This window comes from Leuresthes tenuis, unplaced genomic scaffold (genome assembly GCF_036924035.1).
Source record: "Leuresthes tenuis unplaced genomic scaffold, fLeuTen1.0.hap1 SCAF_22, whole genome shotgun sequence".
Taxonomy (NCBI): domain Eukaryota; kingdom Metazoa; phylum Chordata; class Actinopteri; order Atheriniformes; family Atherinopsidae; genus Leuresthes; species Leuresthes tenuis.
Window position 1 is genome coordinate 27,735,269 of NW_027325376.1, and position 15,960 is coordinate 27,751,228.

The 15,960-nt window shown below is 41.8% G+C and overlaps 2 non-coding genes across 2 annotated transcripts; one reads left to right on the forward strand and one right to left on the reverse strand.

Moving 5' to 3' along the window:
* The first annotated feature begins 9,312 nt into the window (after positions 1-9,312).
* On the forward strand, positions 9,313-9,426 carry LOC140282417 (U5 spliceosomal RNA). The gene has a single exon (XR_011909854.1). It is a non-coding gene; the product is annotated as a U5 spliceosomal RNA (small nuclear RNA).
* Positions 9,427-14,344: 4,918 nt separating this feature from the next.
* Positions 14,345-14,460, reverse strand: LOC140282475 (U5 spliceosomal RNA). The gene has a single exon (XR_011909905.1). It is a non-coding gene; the product is annotated as a U5 spliceosomal RNA (small nuclear RNA).
* Between the last annotated feature and the right edge of the window lie 1,500 nt (positions 14,461-15,960).

Sequence of the window (15,960 nt, forward strand, 5' to 3'; positions counted from 1 at the left end):
GTTTGTAAAAAGCGGGTAAGACAAGGTGCGAATGCCCGACAATGTATGATCAAAAGAGGGAGCGGAGGTTTTCGGCTGCAAGGTCTGAATGTCCAACCATAATTTGTAAAAACCGGGGAAGAAAAGGCTCGAAAGCCAGACTATAAACCATCAAAAGCAGCAGCGGAGGTTTTCGGCTGTAAGAAGGTATGAATGTCGGATCATAATTTATAAAAAGCGTGTAAGAAAAGGTAAGAATGCCTAACCATAAATTATCAAAAGCGACAGCAGAGATGTTCGGCTGGTATTTATCAATGTCTAGATAGATTTCCACAAAAAACAACGTTGTACTTTGCAGTAAAAGAAAGAACAAATCTAAAGTTTCAGGAATCCGAGTATAAGCTTGCTTTCATGAGTTCTGCACGATTTCGGATTTTGCTATAAAATAAATTCCTTCACTCAAACCAAGTGAAAACTGCTTTGTCCTACATATTTATCAATGTCTAGATCAATTTCAACAAAGAATAACGTTGTATTTTACAGTATAGGAAAGAGCAACACTGGAGGATCAGGAATCCGAGAAAAAGCTTGCTTTCATGAGTTCTGCACGATTTCAGATTTTCCTGTAAATGAATTGCTTTGCTCAAACCAAATTAAAACTGCTTTGTCCTTCATATTTATCAATGTCTACATCGACTTAAACAAAGAACAACGTTGTATTTTGCAGTAGAAGAAAGAGCAGCACTGAAGGATCAGGAATCCGAGAATAAGCTTGCTTTCATGAGTTCTGCACGATTTCGGATTTTGCTATAAAATAAATTCCTTCACTCAAACTAAGTTAAAACTGCTTTGTCCTTCATATGTACCCATTTCTACATATATTTCAAGCATAAACTTCCTCATATTACCCTGAATGAGAAAGAACCACACTTGTGATTAAGCCATACGCCCCTTTTGAGGAGTTCTGCATGATTTGGGATTTTATCTATAAAATTAATTCCTTCACTCAAACAATGTTAAAACGGCTATTACCTTAATATTTATCAATGTCTAGATAGATTTAAAAAAAAAAAAACGTTGTAATTTGCAGTAAAAGAAAGAGCAGATCAAAAGTTTTAGGAATCCGAGAATAAGCTTCTTTTCATACGTTCTGCATGATTTGGGATTTTATGTATAAAAATGTATCAAGCATAAAGTTCCTCATATTACCCTGAATGAGAAGGAAGCATCCCTTTGGTTGAGCAATACGTTCCTTTTGAGGAGTGCAGGATTTCCGATTTTGCTATAAAATTCATTCCTTCACTCAAACCAAGTGGAAACTGCTTTGAACTTCATATTTATCAATGTCTAGATCAATTTCAACTTCTTCTACTGCAAAATACAATGTTGTTCTTTGTTGAAGTCGATCTAGACATTCATAAATATGAAGGTAAAATCAGTTTTCACTCGGTTTGAGTGAAGGAATTTATTTAATAGCAAAATCCCAAATCATGCAGAACTCCTCAAAAGGAACGTATGGCTTAATCACAAGTGTGGTTCTTTCTCATTCAGGGTAATATGAGGAAGTTTATGCTTCAAACATTTTTAGACATGGATAACTATGAAGGACAAATCAGTTTTTAAACCGCTTTTTAAAAACTTTAGTCAGAAATTTACACCTTGCAGCTGAACCATCTCCGCTCCCTGTTTTGATAATGTATGGTTGGGCATTCGCACCTTTTTTTACCCATTTTTCAGGAATTATGGGAGGACATTCACACCTTCTTGCAGCCGAAAACCTCCTCTCCCGCTTGTGATCATGTGCGGTTTGATATTCGAAAATTTTCTTTCATGTTTTAAAGCAATTATTGATGGACTTGCAGACCTTCTTGCAGCTGAACCCCTCTGCTCCCGCTTTTGATGGTGTATAGTCGGGCTTTCGATTCTTTTCTTCCCGGTTTTTACAAATTATGGTTGGACATTCAGACCTTCTTGCAGCCGAACACCTCCGCTCCCTCTTTTGATCATACATTGTCGGGCATTCGCACTTTGTCTTACCCGCTTTTTACAAACTTTAGTCGGACATTCACACCTTCTTGCAGCTGCACCAACTCCGCTCCCTGTTTTGATCATGTATGGTCTGGCAATACTACCTTTTCTTACCCGTGTGTGAGTAATTATGAATGGACATTAACACCTACTTGCAGCCGAACACCACCTCTCCCGATTTTGATGATGTATGGACCGGCATTCTTACCTTTTCTAACACATTTTTCAGCAATTATGGTCGGAGATTCACACCTACTTACAGCCGAACACCTCCGCTACCGCATTTGATGTTGTAAAGTTGGGACTTCTCACCCTTTCTCATCAGCTTTTTGCAAATTATGATCTGATATTCACACGTACTTGCAGTCGAACAGCTCTGCTCCCTTTTTTTATTATGTTTGGTTAGATATTCGAACCATTTCTTAACTGCTTTTTACAAACTTTGGTCGGACGTTCACACCTTCTTGCAGCCGAACACCTCCACTCCCTCTTTTGATGGTGTATATTCGGGCCTACGAACCTTTTCTTACCCGCTTTTTACAAACCATGGTCGGACTTTCACACCTTCTCTTAGCTGAACAACTCCGCTCCGTCTTTTGATTGTGTACAGTCGGGTATTTTAACCTTCTCTTACCCGCTTTTTACCAACTATGGTCGGACGTTCACACCTTACAACAGAAGACCTCCGCTCCCGCTTTTAATGGTGTATAGTCGGGCTTTCGAGCCTTTTCTTCCCAGGTTTTTACAAATTATGGTTGGACATTCAGACCTTGCAGCCGAAAACCTCCGCTCCCACTTTTGATCATACATTGTCGGGCATTCGCACCTTGTCTTACCCGCTTTTTAAAAACTTTAGTCAGAAATTTACACTTTGCAGCTGAACCACCTCCGCTCCCTGTTTTGATCATGTATGGTCTGGCAATACAACCTTTTCTTACCCGTTGGTGAGTAATTATGGCTGGACATTCACACCTACTTGCAGCCGAACACAAATTCTCCCGCTTTTGATGATGTATGGTCCGGCATTCTAGTCTTTTTTAACACATTTTTCAGCAATTATGGTCGGAGATTCACCCCTACTCACAGCCGAACACTTCCGCTCCCGCATTTGATGGTGTATAGTCGGGCATTCTCACCCTTTCTCATCAGCTTTTTACAAATTATGATCTGACATTCACACGTACTTGCAGTCGAACAGCTCTGCTCCCGCTTTTATTATGTTTGGTTAGATATTCGAACCATTTCTTAACTGCTTTTTACAAAGTTTGGTCGGACGTTCACACCTTCTTGCAGCCGAACACCTCCGCTCCCTCTTTTGATCATACATTGTCGGGCTTTCGCACCTTTTCTTACCCGCTTTTTAAAAACCACGGTCGGACTTTCACACCTTCTTGTAGCCGAACACATCCACTCCTGCTTTTGATGATGTATGGTTGGGCATTCGCACCTTTTTTTTACCCATTTTTAAGGAATTATGGGTGGACATTCACACCTTTTTGCAGCTGAACACCTCCTCTCCCACTTATGATCATTTGCGGTTTGATTTTCGAAAATTTTCTTTCATGTTTTCTTGCAATTATTGATGGACATTTAGACCTTCTTGCAGCTGAACACCTCCGCTCCTGCTTTTGATCATACATTGTCAGGCATTCGCACCTTGTCTTACCCGCTTTTTACAAACTTTAGTCGAACATTCACACCTTTTTGCAGCCGAACACCACCTCTCCCGCTTTTGATGATGTATGGTCCGGCATTCTTACCTTTTCTAACACATTTTTCAGCAATTATGGTCAGACATTCACACCTGCTTTTGATAATGTATGGTTTGGCATTCGCACCTTTTTTTACCCATTTTTCATGAATTATGGGAGGACATTCACACCTTCTTGCAGCCGAACACTTCCTCTCCCGCTTATGATCATGTGCGGTTTGATATTCGAAAATTTTCTTTCAGGTTTTAAAGCAATTATTGATGGACATTCACACCTTCTTGCAGCTGAACCACCTCCGGTCCCTGTTTTGATCATGTATGGTCTGGCAATACTACCCTTTCTTACCCGTTTGTGAGTAATTATGGCTGGACATTCACACCTACTTGCAGCCGAACACCACCTCTCTCGCTTTTTGAGAGGCATTCTTACCTTTTCTAACACATTTTTCAGCAATTATGGTCGGAGATTCACACCTACTCACAGCCGAACAACTCCGCTCCCGCATTTGATGGTGTACAGTCGGGCATTCTCACCCTTTCTCATCAGCTTTTTGCAAATTATGATCTGACATTCACACCTACTTGCAGGTGAACAGCTCTGCTCCCGCTTTTGATTATGTTTGGTTGGATATTCGAAAATTTTCTTTCATGTTTTAAAGCAATTATTGAAGGACATTCAGACCTTCTTGCAGCTGAACCCCTCTGCTCCCGCTTTTGATGGTGTATAGTCGGGCTGTTGAGCCTTTTCTTCCCGGTTTTTACAAATTATGGCTGGACATTCAGACCTTCCTGCAGCTGATCACCTCTGCTCCCTCTTTTGATCATACATTGTCGGGCATTCGCACCTTGTCTTACCCGCTTTTTACAAACTTTATTCGGACATTCACACCTTGCAGCTGAACCACCTCCGCTCCCTGTTTTGATCATGTATGGTCTGGCATTACTACCTTTTCTTACCCGTTTGTGAGTAATTATGGCTGGACATTCACACCTACTTGCAGCCGAACACCACCTCTCTCGCTTTTGATGATGTATGGACCGGCATTCTTACCTTTTCTAACACATTTTTCAGCAATTATGGTCGGAGATTCACACCTACTCACAGCCGAAACACTCCGATGCCGCATTTCATGGTGTATAGTCGGGCATTCTCACCCTTTCTCATCAGCTTTTTGCAAATTATGATCTGACATTCACACCTACTTGCAGTCGAACAGCTCTGCTTCCGCTTTTGATGTTTGGTTGGATATTCGAACCTTTTCTAAATACACCTTTTCTTAGCCGAACACATCCGCTCCCGTTATTGATTGTGTACAGTCGGGTATTTTAACCTTTTCTTACCCGCTTTTTACCAACTATGGTCGGACATTCAAACCTTCTTGTAGCCGAACACATCCACTCCTGCTTTTGATGATGTGTGGTTGGGCATTTAAACCTACTTGTTTCCCATTTTTCATTAATTATGGGTGGACATTCACACCTTGTCGCATCCAAACACCTCCGCTCCCTGTTTTGATCATGTATGGTTGGACATTCGCACCTTTTCTCACCGGCTTTTTGCAAACTATGGTTGGCTATTCACAGATTCCTCTCCACCATACTTGTATGGTGGGATATTCACACCAACTTGCATCCGAAGACCTCCGCCCCCACTTTTGTTGATATTTAGTCGGTCATTCGCACCTTACCCGCTTTTGGCAAACTATGGCCTTCTTGCAGCCAAACACCTCTGAACTCGCTTTTGATGATGTAAGGTTGGGCATTCAGACCTTGCTTCACCTGCTTTTCACCAAATATTGTCGGACATTCACACCTTCTTGCAGCCGAACACTTCCGCTCCACCTTTTAGTGTTCTATCACACCTTTTTTTTCACCGCATTTTATAGATTATGGTTTGAAATTCTCAACCACTCTCATCCGAAGACCTCTCCTCCCGCTTTTGTTAATATATTTGAACTTTAGTCGGACATTCACACCTTCTTGCAGCTGAACCACCTCCGCTCCCTGTTTTGATCATGTATGGTCTGGCAATGCTACCTTTTCTTACCCGTTTGTGAGTAATTATGGCTGGACATTCACACCTTTTTGCAGCCGAACACCACCTCTCCCGCTTTTGATGATGTATGGTCCGGCATTCTTACCTTTTCTAACACATTTTTCAGCAATTATGATTGGACATTCACACCTTCTTGCAGCCGAACACTTCCGCTCCACCTTTTAGTTTTCTATCACACCTTTTTTTTCACCGCATTTTATAGATTATTGTTGGAAATTCTCATACACTCTCATCCGAAGACCTCTCCTCCTGCTTTTGTTAATATATTTGAACTTTAGTTGGACATTCACACCTTCTTGCAGCTGAACCACCTCCGCTCCCTGTTTTGATGATGTATGGACCGGCATTCTTACCTTTTCTAACACATTTTTCAGCAATTATGGTCGGACATTCACACCTATTCAGAGCCGAACACCTCCGCTCCCGCATTTGATGGTGTATAGTCGGGCATTCTCACCTTTTCTCATCAGCTTTTTGCAAATTATGATCTGACATTCACACCTGCTTTTGATAATGTATGGTTTGTAATTCGCACCTTTTTTTACCCATTTTTCATGAATTATGGGAGGACATTCACACCTTCTTGCAGCCGAACACCTCCTCTCCCGCTTATGATCATGTGCGGTTTGATATTCGAAAATTTTCTTTCATGTTTTCTAGCAATTATTGATGGACATTCACACCTTCTTGCAGCTGAACACCTCCGCTCCCGCTTTTGATGGTGTATAGTCGGGCTTTCCAGCCTTTTCTTCCCCGGTTTTTACAAATTGTGGTTGGACATTCAGACCTTCTTGCAGCCGAAAACCTCCGCTCCCTCTTTTGATCATACATTGTCGGGCATTCACACCTTTTCTTACCCGCTTTTTACAAACTTGCACCTTCTTACAGCGGAACACCTCCGCTCCCTCTTTTGATGGTGTATGTTCGGGCATTCAAACCTTTTCTTATCCACTTTTTACAAACTATGGTCGGATATTCAAACCTTCTTGTAGCCAAACACATCCACTCCTGCTTTTGATGATGTATGGTTGGGCATTCAAACCTACTTGTTGCCCGCTTTTTACTATGGTCGGCCATTCACAGCTTCCTCTCCACCATACTTGTATGGTGGGATGTTCACACCCACTTGCATCCACTTTTGTTGATATTTAGTTCGTCATTCGCACCTTACCCGCTTTTGGCAAACTATGGCCTTCTTGCAGCCAAACACCTCTGATCTCGCTTTTGATGATGTAAGGTTGGGCATTCAGACCTTGCTTCACCTGCTTTTCACCAAATATAGTCGGACATTCACACCTTCTTGCAGCCGAACACTTCCGCTCCACCTTTTAGTGTTCTATGGGGCATTCACACCTTTTTTTTCACCGCATTTTATAGATTATGGTTGGAAATTCTCACCCACTCTCATCCAAAGACCTCTCCTCCCGCTTTTGTTAATATACAGTCAGGCATTCGAACCTTTTCTTACCCGCTTTTTACAAATTATGGTCGGACATTCACACCTACTTGCAGCCGAATATTTCCGCTCCACCTTTTAGTGATGTATGGTTGGCATTTGCACCTTTTCTTACCCTCTTTTTATACTGATTGCTGAAGATTAAGTTGTTCTTTCTCAAACTACAAAATTTTTTTTATTGTTGAAGCTTGATTTGGAGTGGATAAATAAAGAAGGAATAGAAAGAATTAATTTTTTAGCAAAATCTGTACTTCGTCATATGTCGAGAGATGCTTATTGCTGAAGAAGTTCTTTCTCATCCTACAAAGTACAACGTTGTTTATCGTTGAAACTTGATTAGACATGAATAAATATGAAGGACAAAGCAGTCTTAACTTGGTTTAAGTTAAGAAATTTGTTTTATAGGAGAATCCGAATTCGTGCATAACTCGTAAAATAGAGCTTATTTTCGGATTCCTGAAGAATGAGTCTGGTTCTTTCTCATAATACAAAGTTTGTTGTTTATTGTTGAAACTTCATCAGATGTGAAGAAATAAATGAATGCCTATCAACAAATGTGGGATTTAAACTCTAGTGCTTCCTCTAAAATAATTTCCTTTCTCAATTCAGAAATGTGTGTGTGTAAGTCACAACACCCGTGACACCAAAACGGCTTTCTTTTCTCTCTTTTCTCTACACTCTACACTGTGAGCACACACACCAAATCAGAAAGGCTTTTTTCTCTCTTTTCTACATTATGGACTGTGGGGACACAAAACCGCTCTCTCTTTTTTTTTTTGATTGGGTGCCAGGGCGTTGTCTCACGTATTAGATTATGCTTAAGATACGAATGGGTTTATCAGTCACATCAGAATCCATACATACTGATCCTCCCGTAATAAAATGGTCAGATCTTATCAAACACACTTTGTTTCTTGTGACAATCAAGTCAGCGAAACAGCGTATACACGTCAAGACGCTGAATCAAGTTTGCCACAAGAACTCATAAGATTGGCAGTATTGCTCTGCCGTCAGCAATCATATACACATTTTATTTTCGTGAGACATGTGCAGGCACCTGTTCATCTACTGTTCTATCACTATGAATTAGTTTATCTATTATCAATAAGGATACTTTACAACTACTATCAAAGTATGTCCGGACGTCTTATGTTGTCAGTTGCTATATATGAATAAGTGGGTAGCTACTGACAAGCATTAAGCATGTCACACAGCCCAAACATATAACATTTCAGGACACACCACACAGTTAACAACCACAGTGAAGCGTGTCAAAGCCCAAACATGTAACATTCAACAGGACACTTACACAACACATTCAAATCAAACAGTCAGACAACATACAAGAACATATACCCCAGCCGGCATTGCTCCCTGCCTATTTTCCTACAGCTCACTATGTGTGTGCACACCTTTATTCACAAACTCTTCAACTTATACTCTTTTATCGAAGCTGCTAAAGCTCGATTGGCCGAATACCCTTAGATCCTATTTCGGTGAATTTGACATCTGCCTTACATGTAACAGATTAGCGGTTTAGCAGTTTTAATTTAGTTTGAGTGAAGGAATTCATTTTATAGCAAAATCCGAAATCGTGAAGAACTCATGAAAGTAAGCTTATTCTCGGATTCCTGAAACTTTAGATTTGCTCTTTCTTTTACTGCAAAGTACAACGTTGTTGTTTTTTTTGACAGTTTTAACATAGTTTGAGTGAAGGAATTCATTTTATAGATAAAATCCCAAGAGTCTGCTGAGAAAAGAGAGTGAATGCGAAGTAGACTTTAACACGGCTCTGGGAGCGAGCAGAGTGTGGGCTAAGCGGGAGAATTGCTTGAAAGAAACGCGACACCGAATGAGCGGTCAGAACAAAGCCTCAATACAGTGTTCCCGTGGTGTTTTTGTTGCTGCCTTGTCTTTTGCACAGAGTAAAAGACAAGGCAGCCATCAAATAGGGCCCGATTGTTCCGACTTGGTCAGCTGAGGAGCAAGGGGGGGGGAGCAAGCGTCTCAACCGAGCAAAGCTCACCATGATGAGGCTATGCCAACTAGCCTGATGCCCTGCTCCCGCAGTGACGGATAATCGTACTCTGGTTTCTCTTCATAACGTACAAGTCTTGCGCCTTTTACTGAAGATTTCTGTGGAGAGTAGCACTAATGAGTTGTTTCTATTTTTGGCAGGCTTTACCTTTGCGGGCGAAGCCCTTTCTGTCTGTGCAAAAGAAATCTTGTTACTGTGCAGAGTGACTTCTCTGAGTAGAGTCGCCTTACTTGTTGCGACTGTGCCAATGTTCGAAGCTGGAGTGCAAAGTTGTTGCTTGAATGGTGCTCGCTGGAGCGTGCGGGAGTGCAAAGTTATACCATTTAAAAGGGCTGAAGAGTGCTCAGTGCAGCGGGTGGGCGGAGATGCAAAGTGACACTCTGGCCACCTCGAAAACCGAGGTTACATCCACTACCAGGGGCAGCCCAAGCTCTGCCGCAAGTGCGGTGAGCATGGGCACCTGGTTGAGGCTTGTACCAAGGTGATATGTGGGAAGTGCAGAGAAATTGGGCACACTTTTGGAGAGTGTCCAAATGGCAGGAAATGTAATCTCTGTGGAGAATTAAATCACCTCTTCAGAGATTGCCCTAAATCTTTTGCCAACAAATTAAAGACTGTAAAGCCACAGTCAAGCCAACAAAGAGAAGGACCAGAGGTGGCAGTTGGTGAACAAAGTGAAGAGGTTGACCCAATAAATTCAAACTTCCCGCCAAAAGCTTGGATTGGAAGTGAGGAGCAAAAAGGGGAGGGGCCTGTAGAGGCCTCACCACTCAGTGCTGAAGTCTGTGAGAATTCACAGGCAGAGGGTGGAGCTACGCTAAATGAGGAGGAAGAGCAGACAGGTGAGTCTAGTGAAGATACTCACCTCCCCGAAGGTCAACAGCCGAAGAGGACGGCATCTGAGTTGTCCTCTGATTCCCCAGTGGTATCAAAGAAGAGGGGAAGGGTTAGGTCCCTTTCAGAAAGTTCTTCAGTGGAAGAACCTAGAGTCTTCCCCTCCGACTCACTAAATGAGGTCTCCTTTTTAACTTTAGCTCTGCAATCAACCCCCAGGGACTCAAAGTTAAATGCAACATTACGTCAGAGAAAAGGAAATATAGATCACCCTACTCACTTTTCACCTAAAGAAATGAAGGAAGAACTAGTTTCCCAAGTAATAACCTGAGTGTGTAATTTGTTTTGATAACTTAGAAAAACGAAAATGACATACCTACTTTCCTTTATCCTTTTAATGGTTCTCACCTTCTCAACACTAAATGTGAGAAGTGTGAAATCAAAGACAAGAGCCCAGAGTATTTTATCCTTCTTAGACTCCATAAAATCAGATGTGTTTTTAATACAAGAATGTGGACTACCTTTTTAAAAAAACCATAGACAATGGGAGGAAATGTGGCCCCATTTATCGATATGGAGTGGCTCAAATAAAAATAAAAATGATGGTGTGGCCATTCTAATTAAAAATCTGCATGTTCTGGTGAAAGGTAGCACAGTGGTGAGAGACGGACGGGCACTTTTAGCACACTTGAATTTTATGGGGCAAGACTTTAACCTCTTAAATATTTATGGTTTCAATGGAAAAAATGACAGGTATGACCTTTTAGAAGATACACAGCTTTACATGCTAGGGCAAGTACCTTTAGTTGTAGGAGGGGATTTTAACTGTATCTTGAGCAGGAAAGATAGAAAAAGAGCAGGGGGAGATTATAAAGTGGATAAGACTTCAATTTTACTTCAGGGCATATGCAGGGATTTTAAGCTTACTGACTGTTTTAAAACCATGCATCCCAGTGAGGAGGGCTTCACCTGGTTTAGTCATGATGGCACCAGAGCCTCTCGCATTGATTATATCTTTACTAGAGATTGCCCACCCACTGATGTTAGATTAACCCCTGTTTTCTTTTCAGACCACCTTATGCTCTCCTGCACCCTTTCACCCCCTTCTGGTGTGACGGTAAGAAGTGGTCTGTGGAAACACAACTGTTCCCTGTTGGAGGATGAAATCATAGTCAGTCAGTACAAGGAATGTTATAAAGAGTGGCAGACCCTTCAAGACCTCTACGAAACACATGCACAATGGTGGGAAATGGTGAAGGAAACTTTTTTTAAACAGCAAGGTAAATGTAAAAAAAGGAAAGAGAATAGATGTATGATGGGACTACAGAAACGCTTACAGCGCTACTTTAAACTAAATCAGTGTGGCATAGACTTTAATGAAGAAATCAAAGATGTCAAAAAGGAAATGTCAGTTTTAGCAGAAATAAAGAGTAAAGGAATTTTTGCAAGAAGCAGGGAGCAGGAAATTGAGGAAGGTGAAAAATGCACACGGTACTTTTTTAAGAAAGTTATAAATAAAAAGGAGTGTATTCAAAATCTAAAAAGAAAAGATGGGTTTTCAACAAAATCCACACAAGAGATGATTGAAACTGTACATACCTTTTATAGTAACATGTAGAAAGAGAAACCAGTGCACTTGGAAACATCGGCAGAAATTTTAAAATTCATTGACAAAACCGTAAAAGAGAATGCACACTTGACACAGGATTTTACTGCTTTAGAGTTAAAAAAATGCCTAACAGGTTTTAAGAGAAGTCGAGCTCCGGGTTTAGACGGGCTTCCTGCAGAATTCTATCTGACCTTTTGGGACCTTTTATCATCAGACATTTTAGATGTTTTTAAAGATTTTGAAAAACTCGACCGACTGCCTGACAGATTTAGAGTGGGAATAGTGACTCTACTTTATAAAAAAAATGATAAGACTGACCTAAAGAATTGGAGGCCCATCACACTTTTAAACTTTGACTGTAAACTTTTTAGCAAGGTTTTAGCGACACGGATGTCCTTTGTTTTAGAGGAGGTAATTCACCCAGACCGGGCTTGTGTCATCTCAGGGAGACAACTCACCAACAGCCTCGTACTGATTCGAGACATCATTGATTACGCTAGAGACAGAAACACCCGGCTTGTCATCTTAAATTTAGACTTTGAAAAAGCTTTTGATCGGGTCTCGCATCAATATCTCTTTCAGGTGTTGCAAAAGGTGGGTTTCCCCCAAAGACTGACGACATGTGTGGGATTACTGTACCAAGATATAAGCAGTAGGTTCGTCATAAATGGTCACCTGACTGATGCAGTGAAAGTGAAGTGCGGTGTTCGGCAAGGATGCCCATTATCTGCTCTCTTGTATGTGTGTTGCATCGAGCCTTTAGCACAGATCTTGAGAAATGATCGACAGATTAAAGGAGTTGTAATCCCAGGCAGTGCAGGCTTGGTAGCTAAATGTGTCCTATACATGGATGACATTAACATATTGTGTACAGATATTTTATCTATAAATAGAACTTTCGATGTCACTGACTGGTACGCCAAGGGATCAGGGCCAAAAATAAACAAAGAAAAGACACAAACCAAATTTTACGGATCATGGACAGATTCAGAGGTGACTGGACTCCCCCTGACAATTGCCCACAGAGACCAAAAAATACTAGGGATCAAATTTGATACAGAAGGAAAAGAAAAAACAAATTGGCCAGATATTGTGGGGAAAATAAGGAAACGACTAGGGTTTTGGGGACTCAGAGGACTGACAACAAGGCAAGATTTTAATTATCAAAACAGTTATTTTACCTCTGCTGTTGCTTGCCAGTTCTGTCTTTATGCTGTCACGGGTGTTGTGACTTACACACACACATTTCTGAATTGAGAAAGGAAATTATTTTAGAGGAAGCACTAGAGTTTAGATCCCACATTTGTTTATAGGCATTCATTCATTTCTTCACTTCTGATGAAGTTTCAACTCCAAATGGGAAAGGTTGAGGAGGGAAGTACTGAAGAAGCCAAAAGTGAAAGGAGGGAAAGCAGTACCAGATCTGTATTGTTTTTAGGAAGTCTCTTTACCTCTTTCCAATTAAAGTGTGCAATTAACCCATCCAAAAACCCAGCGGCAGCTGCAATGGCAAGATTCTGGATGGGGGCCTACTTGAGAAGACTACGACTTTTACCATCAGACCTGAAAGTACCTGTGTCTTTTAATCTAACAGAAAGTTATGCTTTTATAAAGACATTTTTAAACCATCTTTGGTCTCTGTTGTGCTCTGTGGAGCGGGCCCCAGTGAGTCCAGTGCGTGGGCTCACTATTGGCGAGCCCTCAACAGTTTGGCGCATTGTGAACCTTTCAGCTCTTCCGAACAGACTTTGGGATTTGTCATGGATGGTGGCTCACGAGATTCTCCCAGACAGATCTGTCATGCACTCCAGGGGTATGTCGGCGACGGCCACCTGCCCCCGTCCAGGTTGTGGCGCGCCTGAGACGGTGAGGCATCTCTTCTGGGAGTGCAGTGCTACTGTGGACTTGTGGGCAACAGCCGACTCCTTAAATTTCCCGTACTTACCAGCAAGAGAGGTCCTGTCAGCACAACTGGTGCTTTATGGGGTGAGTCAAAATCAGAATCTCAGGAAAGAGGAATTTGTCAAACAGTGGCTCATCCTGGCCGCCATCAAAGACGCCATATGGACCTCAAGAAACTTGCTGGTAAGAAGGCACAAACAGATTCCCCCGTGGCTGTGATCCAGATGGCAGTAGCAACAGCCCAAGAGGCTGCAGCTGGAGGCGGCAGGCCAAGGACACAGCCACAAAGAAGCATCGCCTCTGTGCTCGCTCGGACGAAGGAGTCACACGAAAAAAAGGTCCAAGCAGCAGCAGTGCTCCCTGGATCGTGCGGGTGTGCAAAGTTATATCATTTAAAAGTGCAGCGGGTGGGCGGAGGTGCAAAGTGACACTCTGGCCACCTATAGCCATAAAAAGAACACCGCTACAAGTGCGCATTGTGCCAGGAAGGGCCCTCGGACGTGAACCAGTGGACAGTTATCGCTTCTCGGCCTTTTGGCTAAGCACTGAGCACTCTTCAGCCCTTTTAAATGGTATAACTTTGCACTCCCGCACGCTCCAGCGAGCACCATTCAAGCAATAACAAGCACTCAAGCTTCGAACATCGGCACAGTCGCAGCAAGTAAGGCAACACTACTCAGAGAAGTCACTCTGCACAGTAACAAGAGTTCTTTTGCACAGACAGAAAGGGCTTCACCCGAAAAGGTAAAGCCTGTCAAAAATAGAAACAACTCATTAGTGCTGCTCTCCACAGAAGTCTTTAGTAAAAGGCGAAAGACTTGTACGTTATGAAGAGAAACCAGAGTACGATTATCCGTCACTGCGGGAGCAGGGCATCAGGCTAGTTGGCATAGCCACCTTCATACTGGCATAGCAAGTTGAGACACTTGCTCCCCCCCTTGCTCCTCAGCTGACCAAGTCGGAACAATCGGGCCCTATTTGATGGCTGCCTTGTCTTTTACTCTGTGCAAAAGACAAGGCAGCAACAAAAACACCACGGGAACACCGTATTGAGGCTTTGTTCTGACTGCTCATTCGGTGTCACGTTTCTTTCAAGCAATTCTCCCGGTTAGCCCACACTTGGCTCGCTCCCAGAGCCGTGTTAAAGTCTACTTCGCATTCACTCTCTTTTCTCAGCAGACTCTTGGGATTTTATCTATAAAATGAATTCCTTCACACAAACTATGTTAAAACTGCTTTGTCCTTCATATTTACCATGTCTAGAAAGATTTAAACAAAAAAACCAACGTTGTACTTTGCAGTAAAAGAAAGAGCAAATCTAAAGTTTCAGGAATCCGAGAATAAGCTTACTTTCATGAGTTCTTCACGATTTCGGATTTTGCTATAAAATGAATTCCTTCACTCAAATTAAATTAAAACTGCTAAACCGCTAATCTGTTACATGTAAGGCAGATGTCAAATTCACCTAAATAGGATCTAAGGGTATTTGGCCAATCGAGCTTTAGCAGCTTCGGTAAAAGAGTATAAGTTGAAGAGTTTGTGAATAAAGGTGTAAGCACACATAGTGAGCTCTAGGAAAATAGGCAGGGAGCAATGCCGGCTGGGGTATATGTTCTTGTATGTTGTCTGACTGTTTGATTTGAATGTGTTGTGTAAGTGTCCTGTTGAATGTTACATGTTTGGGCTTTGACACGCTTCACTGTGGTTGTTAACTTTATGGTGTGTCCTGAAATGTTATATGTTTGGGCTGTGTGACATGCTTAATGCTTGTCAGTAGCTACCCACTTATTCATATATAGCAACTGACAACATAAGAAGTCCGGACATACTTTGATAGTAGTTGTAGAAGTATCCTTATTGATAATAGATAAACTAATTCATAGTGATAGAACAGTAGATGAACAGGTGCCTGCACATGTCTCACGAAAATAAAATGGGTATATGATTGCTGACGGCAGAGCAATACTGCCAAACTTATGAGTTCTTGTGGCAAACTTGATTCAGCGTCTTGACGTGTATACGCTGTTTCGCTGACTTGATTGTCACAAGAAACAAAGTGTGTTTGATAAGATCCGACCATTTTATTACGAGAGGATCAGTATGTATGGATTCTGATGTGACTGATAAACCCATTCGTATCTTAAGCATAATCTAATACGTGAGACAACGCCCTGGCACACAATCAAAAAAAAAAAGAGAGAGCGGTTTTGTGTCCCCACAGACCATAATGTAGAAAAGAGAGAAAAAAGCCTTTCTGATTTGGTGTATGTGCTCACAGTGTAGAGTGTAGAGAAAAGAGAGAAAAGAAAGCCGTTTTGGTGTCACGGGTGTTGTGACTTACACACAC